Genomic DNA, 24,737 nt, shown 5'->3' with positions numbered 1-24,737 from the left:
TCCAGGATGAATTAGGCAATTTGAATGAAATTGACTAATTTGTCCTGGTTTGGCTACCCCGAAAAACCAAGCGGATTTTCCTGAAATTTTGGGAAAATTTGTTTTTCGTGGTTTGGCCGAATTACATCCCTATCAGAGATATACTATATACTATCAGAGATATACTATGGCTGCAATAAGAAAAATTTATAAAAGGGCTAGATATTCTGATAGGGATATTTTGTTGAATAATCAGATATCAAATAAGAAATTCAATATGGCATGAGTGTTATAACATTCAAATAAATCTGCAATTATAACACAGACTACCTAAAAATACTGGCATATTTTGGCATTCCATTCAGTTTTACAACAAGATCCGATGATAGAATTTTCTCAAACAAGTAATGTGAAAGACTTGGGGCCTCATTTTCTAAAGTATCGCAGGCCTGCGATACTTTAGGTAATGAGGGGCGGGGGCCGAAACAGGGGGGCGGTCCTGCACTAGCCGGCAGTGATCGCACCGCCGTGGTGTGATCGCTGCCGCTTTCGCACCCAAAAGCACCACCATAGAAGGTGTAGCTATTGGGCGCGAAATAGGACACGAAAAGGCCCTTACCTTTTTGTCGTCCACAGTGTCTTCACGGAGTCGGCCCCGGTGACGCCCCGACTCCTCCTCTTCCGGGGTCGACTCCGCCCCATCTTGGTATCGCGTGCGATCCGTCTGGTAAATGACCCCCTTAGTAACTAGATCATCAGACGATAGTATCTTTGATCCTGTACATTTTTCATGTGGCAAATGTAATCTAAGTTTGTAGGCTGTAGGGAGTGAGAATTGGATACTTCCCTCTACTCAATGTACAGTTCGCTAGAAGTTTATGATCACTTTCAAATCTAGCTTTGTAGTTTATGCTATTGAATGTAATTATAAATTGGTATACATTGATAGAAGAAAGAGAATGGTTTGGACTAGATTGCTAAAGCATCAAACCTGCATTAATACACAGAAATTTCAGGCTCCATTGATTTGTCATTGTATAACGTCACAACATTGTTTTCAGGATCTTCAATGGACTGCGATTTAATACATTATTTATATTGGAAGGAAGGGGATTGGGAATCATCTTTAAAAAAAAATTGGAACAATATTGGATATTTATACTTAAGCCACATGGTATGAAGGAAGAACTGAACTATATTAGTTGTTAAAACAGTTTATTACTTCAAAGTAAACTATCTGACTGTTGATTTGTGTGAGTGATTATGTGACTTGGGGCTGGATTTTAAAAGCCCTACGTGCGTAAATCCAGAGGATTTACGCACGTGGGGGAGGGGGGTTACGCACGTTGGGGGGGGTTACATGAGCCTGGCCTATTTTTAAAAGGCCTGGCGATGGGTTTAAAGCCCCGGGACACATGTAAGTCCTGGGTCTTTACAAAAGGGGAGGTCCAGGGGCGTGGCGGTCTGTGGGCGACCTATGATTATATAATATTTAAATCTATGGACACATCAGGATTGAATTAGCTCTAGTGCTGTCCAGTTTATATGAAAGTCTTTCATCATAAAACATTGTTTGCATAGCAGATTTTTGTTTATTTATTAACTAAATTTAGCACTTTCACTACTACTGTCCTCTGGCATCAGTTTAGCATTCATGCTTAGGGGTAGATTTTAAAAGAATGTGCACGCGCATCCTTTTGCACACTCTACCTGGCACACACACATGGATGCCTGATTTTATAACATGTTATAAAATCGGGGGTCGGCGCATACAAGGGGGTGCACACTTGTGCATCCTGCGCATGCCTACACCTGCGTCTTTCCTCATTTCCAATTTCGGAGTGGACTGGGAGGGAACTTCCCAACCCCTACACTAACTTCTCTTCCCCTTCCCCTAACCTACCCGCCCCTAGCCCTAACCTAGCCTCCCCCCTAAATTATTTTACCTCTTGTGCCTGCCTTGGGGCAGATGCAGGTTGCTCATGCAGGCAAATGGCCATTGTGCCAGGGGCCTCTAGGCCCACCCCTCCCTGCCCCCAGACCTCTCCGCCCCTTTCCTGAAGCCCCAGTACTTACTAGCGTCTTGGGACTTTACATGCATGGCCAGGCCTTTGAAAATAGGCCCGGTGCACATAAGACCACCTACGCACTTAAATCCCTGGGATTTACTTGTGTAGGCCTTTTAAAATCTGGCCCTTAGAGTCCAGCATTCAAAACAAGTTGATGTGTATTTGTTTTAAAGGTAAAGGAGTTGACCTCTCCCCAGATAAGGGAAGAAGTCACAACTGTGGAGATGTTCTTGCTTCAAAGCAGGGGGGGTAGAGTGAGGTGGGCCACTGAGCATCGTTTAAAGGCTGGCTTGCCCACACACCAGCCTTTTCTTGTGGTGATTGGCAGTGTGGCGTTTGTGGGGGGCATTGTTGAACAGTCACAGCCTGAGTTTAGATTATGACCACATCCTGAGATGCACAGTGAGTGAAATGCTCAAAACTGGCTGGGCAGAGAATATCAAGTAGCATTATTTTCCTGGGTGAGAGCGAGATAAGTTGCCTGTCAGCTTTTATGTCTAGGATGGCTTGCTTACCACACAAAATTGTGTTGCCATTGCTTAGGGGCTGATGCAATACAGTGAGCTCAGCTGAGCGCACTATATAACCCGCAGTCAGACACAGGTTAAATAGGCGCTAATCCACCCCCTAATGAAATAAATTGATTAGCGCCTATTTAACGTGCGTCCGATGCAGAGTGAATGAGATAGCGCTCATCAAATGCAAATGCATGTGAATGAGGCTATTACTCATTCACTCCAAATGCAAAAAAATAAATGGGCATCTCAGATGCATCTCAGAGCATTGAAAAAAAGTACAGAAAAGCAGAAAAAACTGCTTTTCTGTACTTCTTTAAAAGTAAAAAAAAAAGGGGGGGGGAGCACTTTTGCGCGTTGACAAAGATGGCTGCCTAATCCCGAGGCTCCACCAGACTCAGCATACAATATATATAAACCCACTCTGATTTCAGCCGCTTTTCTCCCCGAAACAACCTAAGGGCCTCATTTTCCAAGCAGTTTACCGCGTGCGATAAATTCGCAAATCACGTTAACAGCTGTTAACATGATTTGCGAATGCAAATTAGTAATTTGGTATTAAGGGGGCGGAGTTGGAAACAGCCGCAGTGTTAGCGCAGCTAATAACTACAACCCTCAAATTTGCGGTACGGACTGCGCTACAGGCCAGTAAAGGATTATCGCGGTCCACGATAGTTCTGGACAGCCGGACCGCGATGAAACACCCAAGGAATCATCGCACTCTGGGAAAACATCGTGAATTGCGCTACTGTTTTCATGAATGGCGAAAACATCGCCGCACGCGATGTTTTCCCACTGCACGAAAGAAGCCTCATTTGCATTGGTAACGCCCCCTAATGCGTTACCAATGCGATATTGGAAAATGAGGCCCTAAATCGCTTAGGAAGATGTCCGCATCAAAAGCGGGTAAGACTGAAGCCACTTTTGCGGCAGCAGCTGGTACAAAACGGGCGAAACAAGATCTGCCCACGCCGGCGAAAATATCTGCAGCAAAAAACATGGAATTGGCAGATTTATTTCTTGTTAAACTAAAACAGCTAAAAGACATGATACAACACAATATAGAGGCTATGGCAGTGATCATAGGTGATCTACAGACTAAGTCTCAACAGATTGTGAGTTTTCAAAGTAGGCTTGAAGATGTGGAAACGCAAATGTCATCCCTCTTGTTATCCACTGCGTCACTACCACGGCTTAACAAAGAGATGGAACAGCTGCAAGAAGAAGTAGAAGAGCTCTCCAATCGCAATCGCCAAAATAATTTGTGAGTCCTTGGGGTCCCAGAAGGAGCTGAAGGCTCCGATATGATCGCTTTCTTAACCACACTGATACCAGCAAGCCTGCAGGTAAAGTTTGATCTCCCTTTTGAAATTGAGAGGGCCCACCGAATACCATCTAGGCCTTCACGGAACTCAAATTCCCGTGGCCTCTAATACTTAAATTACTATGATATCCCCAAGTTCTTGCTATTCTTGTGGCTGTAAAATGAAACTCACCTATTCAATTTCAAGGGCATACGATTATTTTCGTCCCGGACTTTGCTAAAGCTACAGCTAGTAGGGATGTGAATCGTTTTAGGACGATTAAAATTATCGTCCGATAATTTTAATATCGTCTTAAACCGTTATGGAACACAATACAATAGAGATTCTAACGATTTATCGTTATAAATCGTTAGAATCGTGAGCCGGCACACTAAAACCCCCTAAAACCCACCCCCGACCCTTTAAATTAAATCCCCCACCCTCCCGAACCCCCCCTCAAATGACTTAAATAACCTGCGGGTCCAGCGGTGGTCCGGAACGGCAGCGGTCCGGAACGGGCTCCTGCTACTGAATCTTGTTGTCTTCAGCCGGCGCCATTTTCCAAAATGGCGCCGAAAAATGGCGGCGGCCATAGACGAACACGATTGGACGGCAGGAGGTCCTTCCGGACCCCCGCTGGACTTTTGGCAAGTCTTGTGGGGGTCAGGAGGCCCCTCCCAAGCTGGCCAAAAGTTCCTGGAGGTCCAGCGGGGGTCAGGGAGCGATTTCCCGCCGCGAATCGTTTTCGTACGGAAAATGGCGCCGGCAGATCGACTGCAGGAGGTCGTTCAGCGAGGCGCCGGAACCCTCGCTGAACGACCTCCTGCAGTCGATCTCCTGCCGGCGCCATTTTCCGTACGAAAACGATTCGCGGCGGGAAATCGCTCCCTGACCCCCGCTGGACCTCCAGGAACTTTTGGCCAGCTTGTGGGGGGCCTCCTGACCCCCACAAGACTTGCCAAAAGTCCAGCGGGGGTCCGGAAGGACCTCCTGCCGTCCAATCGTGTTCGTCTATGGCCGCCGCCATTTTTCGGCGCCATTTTGGAAAATGGCGCCGGCTGAAGACAACAAGATTCAGTAGCAGGAGCCCGTTCCGGACCGCTGCCGTTCCGGACCGCCACTGGACCCGCAGGTTATTTAAGTCATTTGGGGGGGGGTTCGGGAGGGTGAGGGATTTAATTTAAAGGGTCGGGGGTGGGTTTTAGGGGGTTTTAATGTGCCGGTTTTGCGATTTTACGTTTTTTCGATTTTTCACGATTTTTCACGATATTTTACCCCCCCAAACGGCAACAATACGATTCCCTCCCCCTCCCAGCCGAAATCGATCGTTAAGACGATCGAGGACACGATTCACATCTCTAACAGCTAGCAAAAGGAAAGCGTTTCTTGCTCTCCATCCTAAACTGTGTGCCCTGGGAGCCCAATATGGTCTTTTGTACCCCGCACAAATGAAGATTACCTATCAGAACCAGACTCAGTTTTTTCATCAGCCTGAGAAACTAGAGGATTTTCTGCAATCCTTGGTAGAGATGACTGAAATGGCCACCTGACTCCGTTGTTCCTATTTGTGTACATGGGTCCTATTCAATGAAGGTTGAAATCAAATCAACCATATTTTTTCATATCTATTTGTGGGTTTAATACACAACTTGTTCTTATTTTGTCTGGTGTAAGACATGGGAAGACAGCAGCATCCAGTCAGTCAAGAGGCTCTTTTGTCTCAAACAGCCTATTATGGCTTTCCTCCACTATTCTCATAAGCTCACCTCTTCTTTTTGTGAGCTCTATTTTTTTTTTCTTTTGCCTTCTTTCTATTTTACTCTGGACTTTCTGGCTTGATTGGATTATAAACTGCCCAATTTTGCCATTATATCTTCTAGTTACTATCAAAGATTGGTCTCACCGTCCATCCTCATATTCACATATCATTCTATGGCATCCACAATTCGCTCCATTGTTATTACTTCCCTGAATGTTGGGGGCTTTTCTCATTCTATCAAGAGAAAAAAGATTCTGACATATCTACAATCTCTCCATACAGATATTGCCCTAATTCAGGAAACGCATCTCTCGGCTGCTGAATTGGCTAAATTGAAACAACAATGGCTGGGCCAGGTCCCAGTCCTGCCCCTCAACGATTTTAGATCAGTTCTACAGTCTCTCATCCTATCCAAACTAGACTACTCGAATGCCCTACTCTTAGGTCTTCCCAAAAACACTATTGCCCCGTTGCAACTGCTACAAAATGCTGCCACACACATACTGACCGGCACCCGCAGAAAATAACATATTACTCCCATTCTCAAACAACTCTACTAGCTTCCCATTGCCTCCAGGATTCACTTTAAGACACTCTCACTCATACATAAAACCATCCACAACCCAAATATGCTTTGGTTTACTGACACCCTACAGCTACTCTCCACTACTAGACCCACCAGAACACCATATCTAGCAACCATACATACCCTATCCCCCAAACTATCTCATCTCACTTTTACCAAGGAACAGTCACTATCCTTAGCAGGACCTGCACTATGGAACTCCATGCCCACCAAGCTACGCCAAGAATCTTGTCCAAATAAATTTAGACAAAAACTTAAAACTTGGTAGTTCATGCAAGCCTACACCTGATTCCCCCCTCCCCTAAATCTTGCCACTTCCCACCCCTCCAGATAAACCTCTGTAGTTCATGACCTAACTGCAAAGTTAAACTCTCCTCCTTGTATTATAATCTGGCATCCCCTATCCCCTCCATGTAACTCATTTGTTTAGATATCCTCACCCCCTTCTCATTCTTCCTATCTTTTTAATGTACATAACCTCTAAGCTAACCATTATATTACTCCCCTATTAATATCCCCTATTGTAACATCGCTCTCTTAATATACCACATTGTAACACCCTATCGCAGCAACGCTTTCATAGTACATCCTATTGTAACAGCCTCTCATTACCCCTTATATTATTATCTTAAATTGTAACATTTCTATCCATTCACCTCACTTTGTAACTTCTGAATATATCACTTTGTAACTACTCACCGTAGCAATGCTCTCATAGTATTCCTTATTGTAACATCTTTTCATATTCTCAAATTCACCTACTGTATTACCCCTCCATATTAGCTTTACATTTTGTAACATCGCTGCCCTAGTATATCTCTTTGTAATGACTTTACTTACAGTGTCTCATATGGCATTTTCCCTCTCTATATTAGCTTTCCACATTTAATGGTTGTACATAATATATGTTCATATTTAATGATTGTACATAATGTCCAAACCCTGATTATTGTCTAAACCTTAATATTGTATTTCCCTTTGCTCCTCCTTGTTGCGTTCCCTCCCTCACCTGCCCCTTTCCCCTCTCCCCCCTCCCTCTTTCTCCTCCCCCTCATCTCCTTTCTCCCCTGCACCCCCCCTCCCCAGTTGAACATCTGTTTCACTGTAAAGCCTTGTTGGCTACATTCTTGTTTTATGGAAACTGATGTGATGTTTCTAATGAATGTCGGTATATAAAAAACGTTAAATAAATAAATAAAAATAAATAAAAAATATATGCTCCTGTGCAACAAAAGAAAAGAGGGGTCGCTATATTACTGCATAAGCGGTTAGATGTACAAATTTCCCAACAGGCTGCTGACATGGACGGCCTTTGGCTGCTGGCTCGGATTACTATAGCTCAGAATTCGTATACTCTTCTCAATATCTACGCCACGAATACTGACGACCCCACTTTTTTTCAATCTGTCTTCACTAACCTGTTGACCCTAGACTCTACTTCATATATCATTGGTGGAGACTTCAATCAACCACTGGATCCTTTTCTCAACAACAGGACTACTGCACATCCATGCATTTCAAAATCTTGCAAGAAGCTGTAGCATTTAATTGACTCCTTTGGCTTATCTGATCCTTGGTGCCTCACCCACCCAACGACAAAGGACCACACTTTTTACTCATTTCCACACTCATCGTATTCCACTGCTCCCCACTTTACAGTTGGTGAAAATTTGCCCTATTTTAATGTTTGACCATGCTGCCATCACCATTCATCATGAATTGTCATCTCCCATAGAATTTGATCATCAATGGTGATGTAATTCCTCCTTGCTTGCCGATGGCTTTTTTGTGAAGATCCTTAAGACCTGAACATGACTCCAGACATCTCCTCCTTAATGTTATTGGATGCCTTTAAAGCCACCATACAAGGGGATATTATTGGTCACGCTATCCATACCCACAAATCTCAGAAAGCTGCTTTATCACTTTTGCAGGACACAATCTCTATTTTAGAACAAGCTCACATTGCTTCCCCGTCACCATCATCACTCACAGTGCTTCTTAAGGCATGCTACCAATATAATTTACAATTAAGCTCACAAGTTAAGGTTGGTATGTTCCAGACCAAAGCGCTCTACTACGTGGAGAACAACAAATGTCGTTGGCTTTTGGCCACTTACCTCAAAAAACGATCAGAGAAGAAACGCATCACTACAGTGCTTTCCCCGACTAATCATCCTTTGACTTCGGATGTGGATATACTCCAGACTTTACAGGACTTTTATGATATTCTCTACCAATCAGAGACAGTGGTTTCATCTGAAGAGATCCGTCAATTTCTCTCTCAATTTTCGCACCCTGTGTTGGAGTCCTCTCAAGCAGCCATTTTGGATGTTCCAATTGCTTTACAAGAAATCACCTCGGCTATCTGCTCTCTCTCTAGAGGGAAGGCTCCTGGCCCTGATGACTTCACTACTGACTTTTATCAATCCTTTACAGTGGACCTTACTCCACATTTACATACCTATTTATCTTCTTTACTCTCTCATATGGATTCTCCCACTAGTTTCACTGATGCCTGCATTGTAGTGTTACCAAAGCCAGGAAGGGAAGCTAAACTAGTCTCCAATTATAGGCCTATTTCCCTTTTGAATACTGATTATAAAATGTTCACTAAAATATTAGCTACTCGGCTCTCTCACTTCATGGGGTCCCTAGTCCACTTGGATCAGTCCAGTTTCATCAAATCTCACCTCATTTCCAACAACACCCACCTGTTTCTACAGGTACAAAATTATGCCTCCACTCTGTCATCCCCTGCCATAGCTGTCTCCCTAGATGCCGAAAAGGCTTTTGACAGAGTGGAATGGCCTTTTCTTATCTCAACTCTCCAATGGTTTGGGTTCAGCCCTAACTTTATTTAATAGATAAAATTCCTATATTCTTCTCCAACAGTGTATCTTTACATAAACAACAAGATATCCCCGTATTTTCAACTGCATCAAGGAACTGGACAAGGGTGCCCCCTTTCACCCTTACTGTTCAACTTGGCTTTGGAACCACTACTCCTTGCTATCAGACAAGATACTGCTATTGATGGAATTACTATTGGGGATGAAAGCTATAAATTATCTGCATACACAGATGATGTTCTTATCTCACTTCTTTGTTTCAGCTTATATCCACCTATTCTTCTGTGTTCAGATACAAAGTCAATTGGCAAAAAACTGAGATGCTGCCTTTAAATCTGTTGGGCTCCCTCACTGACCTTTCACAACTCTCCATTATAAAAGTCACTAAAGGACTTAAAATACTTAAATACCACTGACTTCAACACTACCATTGGTTGTTGTGAATCTTTAATTTTGCAACAACTATGAGATGCGTCCCGTCAGTGGTCTCCTCTCCACCTTTTCTGGTGGGGTTGCTTAGACACTATAAAGATGGTATTGGCCCCTAAAATCACATATGTGCTCTCTATGACTCCTTCCTTCTTTTCACCAGTTTTTTTTATAAGTATATAGACCATATTCACACCCGCTTTTTGTGGAAAAATAGAGCTCCTCGAATAGCATTATCTAAGTTGAAATGTGCTCCCCAAGAAGGTGGTGTGAATTTTCCGGACTTTTACTCCTATCATCAGGGTTACCACTACTTTACATTGCACAGCTCCCCCTCGGACACCCCACGCTGGTTACCCCTGGAATTGCATCTGCTTAACCCCTATCCTGCTGAAATTTTTCCTGCTGTAGCCTTACTACCTTGTCAAGTGCTTAACCCTATTTTGCACGCAGCTCATAGAGACCTCACAAGCTTTGACCAGATTCATCCTCCTGGCTCAAGCCCCTGGAGAACATCATGCTTTAGCCCCCTCTGGCGCAACCCTTTGATAAAAATTGGTGGTCGCCCTATCAATTGTTCATCATGGCAAACTCAAGGGATCTGGTTTCTTTCCTCCATTCTCCAGAATAATGCTATTCTCTCTTTTGAGTAACTACGGCTGCAATTTGCATTACCGCAATCTCAGTTTTATGCCTGGCTTCAGCTCCGCAATGCTTTTCAATAACTTCCTTTATCTGATATGGTTGGGGTGGACCTACCTTATATACTCAAGGTCTATCAAAAGTATGGTACCCTAGGACATTTAGCTTCTCACTTCTATAAACTGCTTAAAGCCTCCTCATCTTCATCTTCCCACACAAGCCTCTATTCTGTCTGGTCTTCAGAATTCTCTCATCAACCAGATTTAGCAGCTTGGACATATGTATGGTGGGTTTCCAATCACATATCATTGTCTTCCAGTTTAACTCAGTCGTCTTTCTTTGTACTTCACAGAGCAGACTGGACCCCATGGAAGCTGCATTGTGCTGGCTTACTCACTTCTCATGCCTGCTGGTCCTGCATGAAGGCAAAAGGCTCACTTTCTCATATGCTTTTTACTGCCCTCATGTGTTCATTTTTCAGAGGCAGCTTTGGCAGACTACCCCAAAGGTGTTAGGTCTTTCGCAACCTATCACCTATTCAATGATAATACTAAAAGGTACAGATGTTTCCATAAATCTTCCCACTCCTTCTTGTAAATTACTTGATTTTCTACTGTCTGTGGCCATACACAATATTATGTCTAACTGGAAGCACAGTGATATGCTCTCGGAACTCCTTTGGTGGAATTCAGTATGTATCTTCAGCAAATATGAGCAAGCAATGGCCATTAAATACTATCGACTAGCATCTTGAAATAGGGTGTAGAAGCTACTCAGCTATTACATAGCTTCACTGTATTTGGAATGGATGGTGTTCTTTGCCGGATTCCTATCCTTAGCCAGTCATTTTCTCATTCTTTCTCTTTTTGGTTCATCTCTATGAGTTTCCTTTTTCTCTCTCCTTCTTTCCGCTTTTCTTTCTTATTCTTTTTCTATTATCATCCTTTATTTCTTTCTCACTTCTTCAATATGAATATAAGGTTTTCTGATGTTTGTAATTTCACTGCCACTGTCCAAATAATTAGGATTGAACGGTGTAACTTGTTCTGTTATTTTCAAAGTAAAAAGATTTGAACAAAAAAAAAAAAAAGGAAAAAAATAACTTCAGCTGGCTGCATTGAAGACCGACACCAATATGCTCAGCATCAGTTTTCATAACCGGCTGACTGCAGTAATGAAAACCAACGTAGATAAGCTCGGCATCAGTGTTCATAACCAGCAGACCGCTGGTAAATCACAGGGTTGCGTTAGCAAGAAGGTGCTAAGGTCGCACAAGCGACCCTAGTGCCTCCTTGCTAGCATGATCCTCTAGTTTGTTTATTGCATGGTGCCCCCCTTGAGGGCCCCTTAGAGAGAAAATCCTGCTCTTTGACAGACCAGGACATCATTGCACTGCAGACAATTAATTGGTAATGGAGGATTAAATTGCAGGCTAAACAAAGGCGTGAAGCTTCAATGGCCCTGTGTTTCATTGCTGTAGTATAATACTATGGAAGCATTTGTGAGCTGAAATTCAGCAGCGAGGGTGTGGTCACCCAGGGGATTTGACTTTTTAAAATATATCCAAAGCAAGAAACCTGTGAGGGAGTCAGTTGGACCATTAGATGACAGAGTGGTTAAAGGGGCTCTTAGAGAAGATAAGGCCATTGCAGAAAGATTAAATGAATTATTTGCCTCCGTGTTTACTATTGAGGATGTTGGGGAGATACCAGTTCCAGAGATGGTTTTCAGGGGTGATGAGTCAGACAAACTGAATGAAATCACTGTGAACCTGGAAGATGTAGTAGGCCAGATTGACAAACTAAAGAGTAGCAAATCACTTGGTCCAGATGGTATGCATCCTAGGGTTCTGAAGGAACTAAAAAATGAAATTTCTGATCTAATAGTTAAAGGGCCTCATTTACCAATATTGCATTGGTATCGCATGCGATACCAAAAAGGGGTGTACCTTATGCTAATAAGCATGTGTATCGGGAGTTGCACTATCACCTATGCAAAAGGCTGTTATTGCAAGTTGCACTATTAGCCCAATTTGGGCTACATTGCTGGTATATCGTGGTTCATGATGTCTCCTGACAGGCCTGTTTCAGTATGATGCAGGCTTAGAGAGAGAGAGAGAGGTTTAAGTATTAGTGTAGGGGGTTAGGGGCCACTTTCACATTCAAAGTGAGACGTACAAACTCACTCCAAGATGAGATTTGTGCAATGTTCTCTCCACCTAGCTTGATGGACTCTTTACCTGGGTAACAACAAGCTAGGTGGAGAGAACATTGCACAAATCTCATCCTGGAGTGAGTTTCCTCACTCCGAAGGTCATCAAATCTTCACAAGAGACCACTGTTCTGTTCGTACGTCTCACGTTGAATGTGAAAGTGGCCCCTAACCCCCTACACTAATACTTAAACCTCACCTCGAGTTACTAGGTGGGCCTCCCATAGGGATACAAATACCTGTCTAGGGAGGAGACACTATGGCAAGGCGCTCTCTCTCTCTCTTCTCTCTCTCTCTCTCTCAGCCTGCATCATACTGAAACAGGCCTGTCAGGAGACATTGTGAACCGCAATAAACTCTTACCGCCCTGTGGCACATGCGATCACACAATGTAACGCAAATGAAAGAGGTGTAGTTATTGGCCACGTTAGGAGCCATGCTAACAGTGCAGCTGTTTCGCAGCACATGATAAATCCTCCCTACTTTACATTTGCCCCACTCCAACTCCGCCCCCTGAATACGAAATTAAAAATTTGCCTTCACAAACCACGTTAACTGCTGTTAGCATGGTTTGTGGAATTATCGCACGCGGTAACTCCTTGGAAAATGAGGCCCTTAATGGGACACAGTCAACATGGTTTTACCCAAGGGAAGTCTTGCCTAACAAATCTGCTTCATTTTTTTGAAGGGGTTAATAAACATGTGGATAAAGGTGAACCGGTAGGTGTAGTGTATTTGGATTTTCAGAAGGCGTTTGACAAAGTCCCTCATGAGAGGCTTCTACAAAAACTAAAAAGTCATGGGCTAGGAGGTGATGTCCTTTCGTGGATTATAAACTGGTTAAAAGACAGGAAACAGAGAGTAGGATTAAATGGTCAATTTTCTCAGTGGAAAAGGGTAAACAGTGGAGTGCCTCAGGGATCTGTACTTGGACCGGTGCTTTTCAATATATATATAAATGATCTGGAAAGGAATACGACGAGTGAGGTTATCAAATTTGCGGATGATACAAAATTATTCAGAGTAGTTAAATCACAAGCAGACTGTGATACATTACAGGAGGACCTTGCAAGACTGGAAGATTGGGCATCCAAATGGCAGATGAAATTTAATGTGGACAAATGCAAGGTGTTGCATATAGGGAAAAATAACCCTTGCTGTAGTTACACGATGTTAGGTTCCATATTAGGAGCTACCACCAAGGAAAAAGATTTAGGCATCATAGTGGATAATACTTTAAAATTGTCAGCTCAGTGTGCTGCAGCAGTCAAAAAAGCAAATAGAATGTTAGGAATTATTAGGAAGGGAATGGTTAATAGAACGGAAATGTCATAATGCCTCTGTATTGCTCCATGGTGAGACCACACCTTGAATACTGTGTACAATTCTGGTCGCCGCATCTCAAAAAAGATATAGTTGCGATGGAGAAGGTACAGAGAAGGGCATCCAAAATGATAAAGGGGATGGAACAGCTCCCCTATGAGGAAAGGCTTAAGAGGTTAGGGCTGTTCAGCTTGGAGAAGAGACGGCTGAGGGGGGATATGATAGAGGTCTTTAAGATCATGAGAGGTCTTGAACGAGTAGATGTGACTCGGTTATTTACACTTTCGAACAATCGAAGGACTAGGGGGCTTTCCATGAAGTTAGCAAGTAGCACATTTAAGACTAATCGGAGAAAATTATTTTTCACTCAATGCACAATAAAGCTCTGGAATTTGTTGTCAGAGGATCTGGTTAGTGCAGTTAGTATAGCTGGGTTCAAAAAAGGTTTGGATAAATTCTTGGAGGAGAAGTCCATTAATGGCTATTAATCAATTATACTTAGGGAATAGCCACTGCTATTAATTGCATCAGTAGCATGGGTTCTTCTTAGTGTTTGGGTAATTGCCAGGTTCTTGTGGCCTGGTTTTGGCCTCTGTTGGAAACAGGATGCTGGGCTTGATGGACCCTTGGTCTGACCCAGCATGGCAATTTCTTATGTTCTTATGTTCTTAATATACTTTGAAAGTGACATTAGTAATTTATTTGTTATGTACAGTTAAGCTATGCTGTAGCTATATCCATCAGATATTCAACTTACGGATGGATCGGGTCTCCTCCCCCCCCCACAATTGACCGAATGCAATGTATTTGGGTCCCGATGAATACAAATACCGAATCCAACGAATACTTTCCATCTGCACATCCCTAGGATTTCGAAAGGTGGGTTGGGATTTAGGGAGGTTGTTGTAACAGAAACATTCTGATGTATTCAACTCCTCTAGTTATCCTTTTCATCCATTATAATGACAATAAATGTTTAGTGATGTCAGTTTTACTATGAATATCTCAGAATATTTCTGTAACACCTCCCCCCTAAACCACACCCCACCTTCTGAAACCCACCCCAATTCAAAATGCCCCTCTACAGTGGTATATATAGAGAGAGTGTGTCAGACTGATTCTATACAGAGGTTCTCTCTCTCTCTCTCTCATCTATTAATCAGCAGAAATTGCTTATGCAATGCTGGAGCAGGGCAATTAGCCTTACCCTATTCTTTTTTAATTTGGCAAAAATTCTGCTATACTTTTATTTATAGCATTTTGATAAATTTAGCCCTAAGTTAGGAATCATTTTTACCTAAATGATTGATCCTTATTTGCTTCGTTTTAATCCACTATGAAGTATTTGTAATTCTGTACTTCATTTAAAATATAAAGTAACTGCTACAAAGTACTTCCCTGTCTTACAGAACAAATTTTAGACTGGTACGCTGAATATTTGCAACTAAATATAGGTTTCTTTTTCATGATTTATCCTATTTTTCACTTTGCTGAAAATTGAAAGCTTTTTGTCAGTGACTTAAAATATACCCTAAAATTAAGATCTTGAAAAAACAGCAATACAGATTTTTCTCATATTATTTTTCTTCAAGGAAACAGTTACTCTCTCCCCCCTTTTCTATGTATGTGTGTGTGTATCTCTGTCTATCTTTTAAAGACCCCTATTCTGCACCCTATGACTATAAAGTCAATTCTTCTAAAAAAAAATAAAAATCTCTGTAACAGGGTAGAGAAACCTACAGTTACAGATTCCCTGAATTGGTGTAATCCAAGGATTTAAGGAGAGAAAGGTCTAGAGTGAAATAGCAGATTGCTAGGAAACATGCAGCTCAGGTGCAGACATATCCATAAAGAGGGGAGCCTGAAAGCTCTAGTTGGGTGAGGAGGATGCTGTTTATGTCTCAGGATGCATTAAACAGTGATCACATTTATAAGTTATGCTTGTTCTGTTCAGGTTTCTACTGCAAGACTATTTTTGTATTTATTTGTTTACACTACTAGCAAGAATAACTAATTTGTATTGGGCTTATATACTGCCAAGAAAGTAGATTTTGGTTACCCTATATTTGCTGCTTGATTTGTGTGGTCTTGCCAGTCATCAGTGAACAGTTTCATGGTGTGACTGAGTCATGCTATCCAAGCACTTATCCCCAGTCTCCTACAGGCAAATAAATAGCCATTTCTATTCAGTGCCGAGTAACACAACATAATAGCCATGATATGATACACAAGTTAGATGAGTAGCATTCCTTATAGATCAAAAACATTCTAAACTAACTTTCTAGATATTTTTAATTAACCCAAATAAACATTCTGAGCACACACTGAATTTGCTCAGAAATTGTTTTCAGCTGCCATTGATCTGCTGAAGGGAGGATCTCTCTGATAAAATCATATGACTTGCAGCTGGCTTATTGCATTTTTTTTCCTACATATTCAATGATTGGCATAAAAGTACAAATAAATAATGCATTGTGTTGCAGTACTCCAGCAAGCTGTCTTAGCTGCTTAGAAATAGATAATGTAGAAGTAGGGTTCTTGTCAATATCTGTTTTTCTAAGAATATTTCTTTTTATTTTATTTTAAAGAGGCTTATATTCCGCCTATAGCAAAGTATTAAAATCATATTCTTTGTGATGCAAAGGAAATAAAACTAAACAATAAAAATTGTACATAAAAACACAGAGAAGGTAACCTTAAAACCCATGTGGGCGTCCATATGTGCATGGAAGCCAGCATGCGCACACGCATGCAGCAATTGTATTACATGCGTGTATCTATGCTATCTGTACGCACATGCATGTGCAGGGATTTTAAAATTAGCCTTGCTGTGAACCAATTAGAATAATGTAAGATAGTAATACAAATAAAACTGATTATCTAGACACAGTGTTGAAAAGGTGGTGCAAGATATTCTGGATTACAATTAATTTCATTTTCACTTAACTATTTATTAGGGGTTTGATTCTATTCAATGCAGCTGTTTGACAAAATAAATACACACAACAAAACTGTTCCTACGTAATTACCATACAAAACTTCAAGAATGGTGACATGCATATTAGCATTTTCTAATGCTGGATTTATACATTTCTTAAGATGAGGTCCTGGCAATGGCCACAGAATACATTTTTTGACTTGCTGCAATATCATTATTTTTTCCTGGAGAGATCTCTCTCTCTCTCTGTATATATATAAATATGCATATATATATATATATAAATCAAAACTCTGGATGATACCAAACATATTTGGAAGAACTCACAGGAAGCACAGAGTCACCCTGTGGAGATGCTAATATTCCTATAGTAGTAGCCTTTATTATAACTTTAATTGCTTGGTTTGAAAACATTCTACTCAATACATACTTAAATGGGTTGGAACAGTAATGTACAGGGGCAATAGTACTTGGAATAAGCACTGAGGATCCATAGTTACAAGATAATGGAAATGAAGTACATAGTGGTAACCTTCAAGAAGCAGTAGTTGCAACCCAAAACAGCTGTAGTATGATTTCAACATGGCTTCAAGAAAGCATGGGATAATTTGCAAAGAATGTCAATTACAACCCAAAACAGTAATGGTATGATTGCATGGGAGTAACCTGTGCAGTGTGGCAATAATAATCCTAAACAGCACCATTACGAATGTATCAGTGATCCAGAAGACCAGTGATGAACTTTGGCTATGCTTGGGACAGATATGTGAATATGGTGGAGAGATTGGGTGGAGGACCCAAGGATTGAACTGGGGTTGGATTGAATTTGGGAATTTTATATGCACAGCTACCAAAAGAGGATGTCTCTCAGTTGGGCAAACTGAATGTGCCATGTTGGTTTATTTAACACAACTGCCTACTGACTTCATGGTCAGCAGGATTGATCTAGGCAGTGTAAAACATATCTAAATTTATACAACTAAAATGATAACTAAACATAAACCTGAGTCACAAATTTGTAGATAATACATAATAAAGAGAACTGATCTCATGCATCCATCATCAAGGATAACTTCACCTACCATCTCTAAATATTCATCTATTTTCTGAGAAGATCCAGGTCTTTAATTTTTCCTAAAGGCAGCCATGCTGATCTGCTGCCAGAGATCCTTAGCCAACTTGGTCATTAACTGCCATTATTTACTATTTTACTCTATTGACTTGTGTGATTTCCAATGGGTCTATGATTAACCTGAAGACAACACTAATATACTCTGTTCATTTGACCAACTGATATGAGAATCTTATTTCTTCCAATTCATACAAGTAAGAGCTCTCTCATTAATTCATTTTTTTTAACGCAACTGCATAGGTTACTGTATAACTATGATAAAGCAATCATATTACATGTTCATAAATAGTTTACCTAAAAATGTTTTTATATTTGTTCTTACAGCTAGAAGATGTAAGGTTAGATGTACTAAAGTATGATAAGCGTGGTAAAACCATTCACCATCCAATGAAGCACTCATTCTGGGACTTAACTATTTAGTGTATTTTTTAAGACCTGACAAATAGAAATACTGCAACTATGAAAACTGCTATCTTGGTTGTTTATATAGATATGGTAATAGCCATACAACTGAAGACTCATGAACTGATTATTCCACAGATACTATGCAGATGATAAGCAGTGTTGTATCATCTGCATGATATTTAAATCTGAAATAAAACCCTCACTACTTGAACAGTGGCATTAAGTGCAGATTGCATAAAGAAAAAAAGTCCATACCTGACATGATATGTTATTTCTCTGCAGGAGCAGAAGCAAAGGGAGAAACAATGGGAAGAAACCCAGGAACAGCAGAGGAGGGAGAAAAAGAGGCCTCAGCAAACACTCCTGGAAAGAAAACAACACAGATAGCACAGAACCAAGATGTTATGAATCTCATCTATTCTACTGGGTCTATTGGTTTGTAAGTGTATTTTGGGAGAAGTCCATGGCCTGGTGTCAGTAAATGTAATCACTATTGAAGGGTCTAATATGAATTTGGCTTATATGGTAGAGGAAGGGTGTGTAATCATTTTGGGATATCTCAAATCCCTCCCCCACCCCCACCCCCACCAAAAGAATATTAAGAACAATTGGACAATATATCATCTTCCATAATAATTTTCTTTTATTGTACAGCAATGATGCAAAACATTGGCAAAATTCATACAGATGAAATATACATTAAGTGCAGCAATGAAGGTAAAAAAAAAAAACAAATACAAGGCACAATGAAATGACATACAAGCATTGTCATCTATTGTAGAGAACTGCTGCTGCTATAGAAAACAAGGCATAAAAGTTTCAAAGGATGAAAGTTACAATGTGTACTATAACAGCTGACAGAGGCAAGGCCCAGAACAGAAAGACTCTAGCAAGTAATCCAGTGAAGTAAAAACCCTAAAAAGTCCATGATAACTTAACTCCAGGTAGGGTAGCAGGACCAGCAAGGATCTCCAGGGAAGGCTAAAGTAAGTGTTTCCTTAGAAGTGCAATGCTTTCTCATCTTAAGGGTATCTAGGGGTTGCAGACCCAGCATGATCATTTCTATTTCAGGAGTCCTTGGTTTAGAAAGTATCTGATTTGACTCAGTTGGGAGCACAGAAAATGACTTCACAGAGCACAGGGCTCAATGCCCTGCCAAATGATGCTGCCAAAGTTGCACATGGCCTCTGGTAGGTTATCCATTATGGTCTGTAGGTGATCAAAATTTTAGTTGAAGACAGTGTGAACCATTTTGGCTCATATACCAAATATGTATTTATACAGATGCTTTGTTTTTTGAACAATTCTGATCCCGATTTTTACCATGCTGCTTATTAGCACTTGTCCTGTGATGATCTCCTACTCCTGGAGGAGCTGAGATATAACTAACTGGAGAACTTAAGAAAGAAGGGACAGGAGGAATGGGTGACCAGAAGCATTAGGGTGGAACCTTAGTTCAGATGAGTTCTTCCACAGCAGAGATTCTTGCACCCTTGTCTTACTTCTCACTCAGGAACAGGTTGAAGATGCCCAACTCATACTCCTGAAAAGCTTCTTCTTACTCCTTCAGCTCTACATCTGGCATATCCTGGGAACCACTCTCAGAGTATAGCATGATGGTTTGTCTTGTCTGAGTAATTGACCTGTGGAAAGAAAAAGAAAAGCATGTAAGTGCTGATGATCTGACATGTGGAGTCATTGGTGTATATTGATACTATGCTACCTTAATGCTAAGAACTGTTATATGATGGTGGAGAGCAGTAGGTTATGGACCATTTCCCCCTTTAGGGTTAGCGTCTCCATGTGATTAAATGTACCCTGATTTGCAGTATTAAAGAACAGGAAATGTAGAAATGTTCTCCCAATCCTTGTGGTCCTGAGGTAGATTTTTATATGTTTTCCTGATTGCCTGTGGTATCCATTTGTTCCTATTCCACTTGAAGTCTGATAATGCCTTAGATGGCTAAAGTCCACCCTGCCACATCATTACTGTAAGTTGAAGTCTTCCATATTATGAATTTGGTGACGTATGTAAAATGAGTGTTCACACTCTGAAGCTGGTTCTGTGGATGTGTCTCAGTTATCCTTCAATCTGTTCAGGTCCCAGGATGGTTTTCAGTTTTTCTTCCATGACCTGAGTTGGAGGAAACACAGACTCCCTTCTCTGGTTTTCAATTTATGAAACCATTTCTTAAAGACCTTCTCTTGGAGTAATCCTGGCTCTTCACTTACATTCATCTGTGACATGTCACAATGCCTCAAAATTACAGAGGACTATAGTTATCTCCTTCCAGAACATGTCCATATTCACTGTGGACCTTTTGATGGACTTTCTCCTGAAAGGTATCTTTTAGTTTTCCAAGACCTACTCAAGAAGGTGGTTATTCCTCTTTGTGCTGAACAGAGACATACCTAGAGTATGTGACACCTGGGGCAGATACTTCTTTGCCACCCTCCCATATATAATTTTAAAATTCCCTAAACATCAATAAAATATTTCAAAACAGCAGACACATCAAATGACTCCCAATAATTAAAATTAATAACAAAAAATGTTTTCTAGCCAGGAGCAGAGGGCCAGTGGGGAGCCCAAGCCCTGCCGGCAGAAGAGGACACATTCCAGCCAGGAGCAGCGGGTCAGCAGGGAGCCAAAGCCCTGATGGCCAAAGAGAAGAAGAAACATTCCAGCCAGGATCAGCAGGCTGGCAGGGAACCCAAGTCCGTCCAGCCAAAGAGAACGGGCCCAGAGTGGCACACCCAAGGAGGTGGAGGGATGGCGGCAGCAGGAAAGGCTGCAGACTCTCTCTGTCTCTCATCAAGCATGCACACATGGGTATGACAGAAAGGGAGCATATTATATGTGTGTGCATGCATGCATGAGGGGAGGAGCATTTGGGGGTCATTTACTAAATGTTTTCTCCCATTTTATGTCTATGGGAAAAATGCTTAGTATATGACCCCCTTAGGATGACAGATATGAAGAGCTGGAGATTTTTTAAATCCTTATTAATTTAAGTTTTTATTTAAAAAAAATACATAAAACACAAAAATTTAAATTAGAATGTAAAAATTAAAATCAAAGATTGGATTAAAATGGGGAGGATGGAGATTATATGGATGGAGATTAAAATGAGCAAACAGGACTCTGCAGGACTATAGTCTCAGTTGAGTTTAAAAATATATCCTGTGATCTGCCCCTCCTAATTATATTAATTATATTAGAAGTGTATAGTGTGGGAACTAATTTTTTTGTTTTATTATTGTCATATAGAAGTTTCATTCTCTGTTATTTGTTAATAAAATAATGCAGCCATGCTATTTTATTGCATTTTAGGGAGGAGTAGATATTTGTTTCCGGGGACATAGGGATGCTAACATGCATTCCAATGTCTCTGGGAGGCCTGTTAAAGGTACAGGTATCCATAAAACTATAGCCCCACTACCAAAGAAATTCTACTAGGGTCTTATTATATCTCTCTCCCACCCCTGTGCACCTTGGGGGTACCTGTTGAGGAAGATCTGACCCCAAAATAAACCAAACATTACTATAAAAATTGCATGATGAAATACTGCCCCTTACTTTAATCTCTCCTTTTTCTCCATCAAATACCCCATGTCCCTAACAAAGCTCCCCTCACAGCTAGACCCCCAGCAGCTCTACTACCCCTCCCACCAGATCCTCTTCCAAAAAACATCCATGGTTGTCTAGAGTAGGACCTATTCCCATCCCTCCCCCTACCCTTTTCTTAACAAAAAATAAAAACTGGTGGTCTAGGGCCTCCACCCCATCCCAAAGACCCCATTACCTGATGGGCAAGTAGGGGCCTGGATTGCTCTTAGCTCTGGGTCCAATCAAAAACATTTTTCAAAATGGGCCTTAGCCCCATCACATGGCAGAGGCCATGCCATGTGGTAAAGCAAAAGGTGGTTGGAGACATTTTGAGAAATGGTGTCAATCGGCCTAGATCTAAGGGGCTTTTCAGGCCTGCACTAGCCAGCCAACATGACTTCTAGTAGGTAGAGAAAGTCTGCAGGGTGGGTTTTGGGGTCCTAGACCAGTAAGTATTTATTTTATGGTAAGAGAAGGGGTGGGTGAGGAGAATGAGAATGGGACCTACCCACACCACCAGGGATTTTTTGGAAGGGAGAACTGGGGAAGGGGGTTGTAGGGCCATTAGGAGGGGGTCTGGCTATGGGGGGGGGGGGGGTGTTGGGGGAATGGGGGTATTTGATAGAAAAGGGAAGGGGCTAGGGGAGAGGGTCAGGCATTGCTGTGTGATTTTTATAGTAACTTTTAATTTACTTGGGGTCAGGGCCACCTCAACAGATCATCCTAGGGTGCATGTGGGGAGGTCTATTAAGACCCCAGGAGGCAGGCTATAACATTTTTTGAGGGGAGGAGCATTTGGGCTGCTTGGCTCCTTAAGGCAATGGCATCCATGGCTGAGTTGGGCCACCATCTCATGTGTAGGCCCTATTTTGCATCACAATATTTTAGCACAGATTTCTCGTGATGAAAACTCACACCACTATATCACAGGAATATTTTGTCAGGGAGGCACTGAATATCACAGGGACACCTCCCCTGTGATTTTTGGCTCCACCCATGATAAAATAATTGTGGCTTTGTAAATCTCCCTTTTAGATTATAAGCCCTCTGAGGATAGGAAAATACCTATAGTACCTAAATGTAATCCACTTTGAAGTGTCAAAAGGTGGAATGTACATTTTAAAAAAGTCTGCTTAATAGGTACATCTGAGGCATGGCAGATAGAGAGGTAGCAGGAAGACCCCCTAAGGTAGAATATCTGGGGCATGGCAGGTAGGCTTAGTGATAACAGCAAGAATCCTAAGGTGGTATATAAGAGGCAAGGTATTTATGTATTTATTTATTGTTTTTTTATATACCGGTGTTCAATATAGAATATTACATCGGTTTACATTGTAACTGTGTTCAAGAAGAAGAGGTCTTCTTGTTTTACATTATAACTTCATTTAATTCTTATTTAACATTGTAACTTATTAGACATGTGAGTTTGCACACTAGGCTGCACCAACCATACCACAGCTCTAAGGACCCACTGATACCAAGCTCATTACAGGTTGCTGAGGTCATGGACTCGGTGGACCTAGTACAATTCTCTGTTTGGGGATTCTGACTAAACTTCCTAAATTTTCTTTGGTTACTAGCTCTTCAATATCTTATGATTTAGAAAATCCCAGACAAGATTCTTCCTTTGAAACAGTTGTTGCAAATTCAGCCTTCACTGCCTCAGAAGCAGGAACCATTGAGTAGTGCACCACTGGTTTTACACTTTGCACTTCTGCTACCTCTGCCCTGCTAATACCAGTCTTGGATGACTCTCCCATCTTTTCTCTCTGCTCCAAAACAAGAGGAACAGATGCTCTCCAAATTTCATTTTCTTCTGTGTTGAGCTGTCTTCTGCTGACATTCAAGACCTAAAAAGTCTCTCTTTAATTTAGATGCTTTTTTTTTTTATTGCTACCCCTGCAAAATCTTCCAATCCTGCTGAGATCCCCTTCTCTCTCTTTTCATGACCTGTTAGAATTTTCTGTAGCATATTGCCTACTGGGGTTTTGGATATTACAAATGATTCTGAGATTGTAAATGCACCTTCTCTCATAGTACCATTCACTGTGTGGAGATCTATCACATTCACATGCACACACACATATAGAGTGAAAGTGTGCTGTGCTTTGTGCATTAGTGTTGACTGACTCCACACATAAAAAAAATTGTTAAACAGTAACAGACAAAAAGAGTGACAACTTGGAAAAACACTCCTCTTCACTTTCTGAGTGGGGTATGCTCATCTCACTATCCAGAGACAATACAATTGCTAGTGCTGCCACAAGTACATTTTCCACATTATCTCCCTCTCTGATACACCCCCAGTGACGAGAAAAATCAAAATCAGGCATATTTTGCTGGCATATTGAGTGAGACCACTAAAGCACAGAGAAGATTAGAAGCAGCTTTTTACCATTGACAAATCCAAAAGTTAAGCTTTTTATAAAACTGTCAGAGAACATTTCCTTCTCTGTGAAGATTTAGAGAGAGATTACATACTGCAACTTGCACATGTTCAGACTTTATAGTGGGAAGATGTCAGTGTTACTTGATCTAGATAGCAGCTATAGGCTAGTTGAACAGATGCTAGACAATGATTTGTCCTCTGGTAGTGAGATCACACAGGCAAGAGGTGGTTGCTATAGTTGCCAGTTCATTTTTCTCATCAGTACACAGCCATAGACTTCAATTGACTATTGAAATGAAAGGGAAACAGAAATAAATGGGATTAAGAATGTTAGTTTCATTTGTGGAACCCTTACATTTGTTTCAGTAGGCCACAAATGAAACAGATATGGAGACATTTGTTATATTTTACCCATTTGTTTCAAATGAATGCACATTCCTAAAGGAAAATTAGAAAAAAATAAAATAAAAGGAGACATTGGAAGCCCAGACTAGATAAATTCCATGGATTAAAAAGGGTAAAATAATGACTAAATGACTGCCAGCATGGTTAAATGGTGAGGTGTATAAAGCCATTAAAGCCAAAAGTACATCT

The 24,737-nt window shown here is 41.2% G+C and overlaps 1 protein-coding gene across 2 annotated transcripts in view; it reads right to left on the bottom strand.

The window, feature by feature from the left end:
• The window catches only part of KHDRBS2 (KH RNA binding domain containing, signal transduction associated 2), a 1,412,749-nt gene that overhangs the window by 872,405 nt on the left and 515,607 nt on the right, over positions 1–24,737 (bottom strand). The window lies entirely within an intron of this gene.

This window comes from Rhinatrema bivittatum, chromosome 3 (assembly GCF_901001135.1).
Source record: "Rhinatrema bivittatum chromosome 3, aRhiBiv1.1, whole genome shotgun sequence".
Taxonomy (NCBI): Eukaryota; Metazoa; Chordata; class Amphibia; order Gymnophiona; family Rhinatrematidae; genus Rhinatrema; species Rhinatrema bivittatum.
This window is presented reverse-complemented; position numbering and strand designations above follow the sequence as displayed.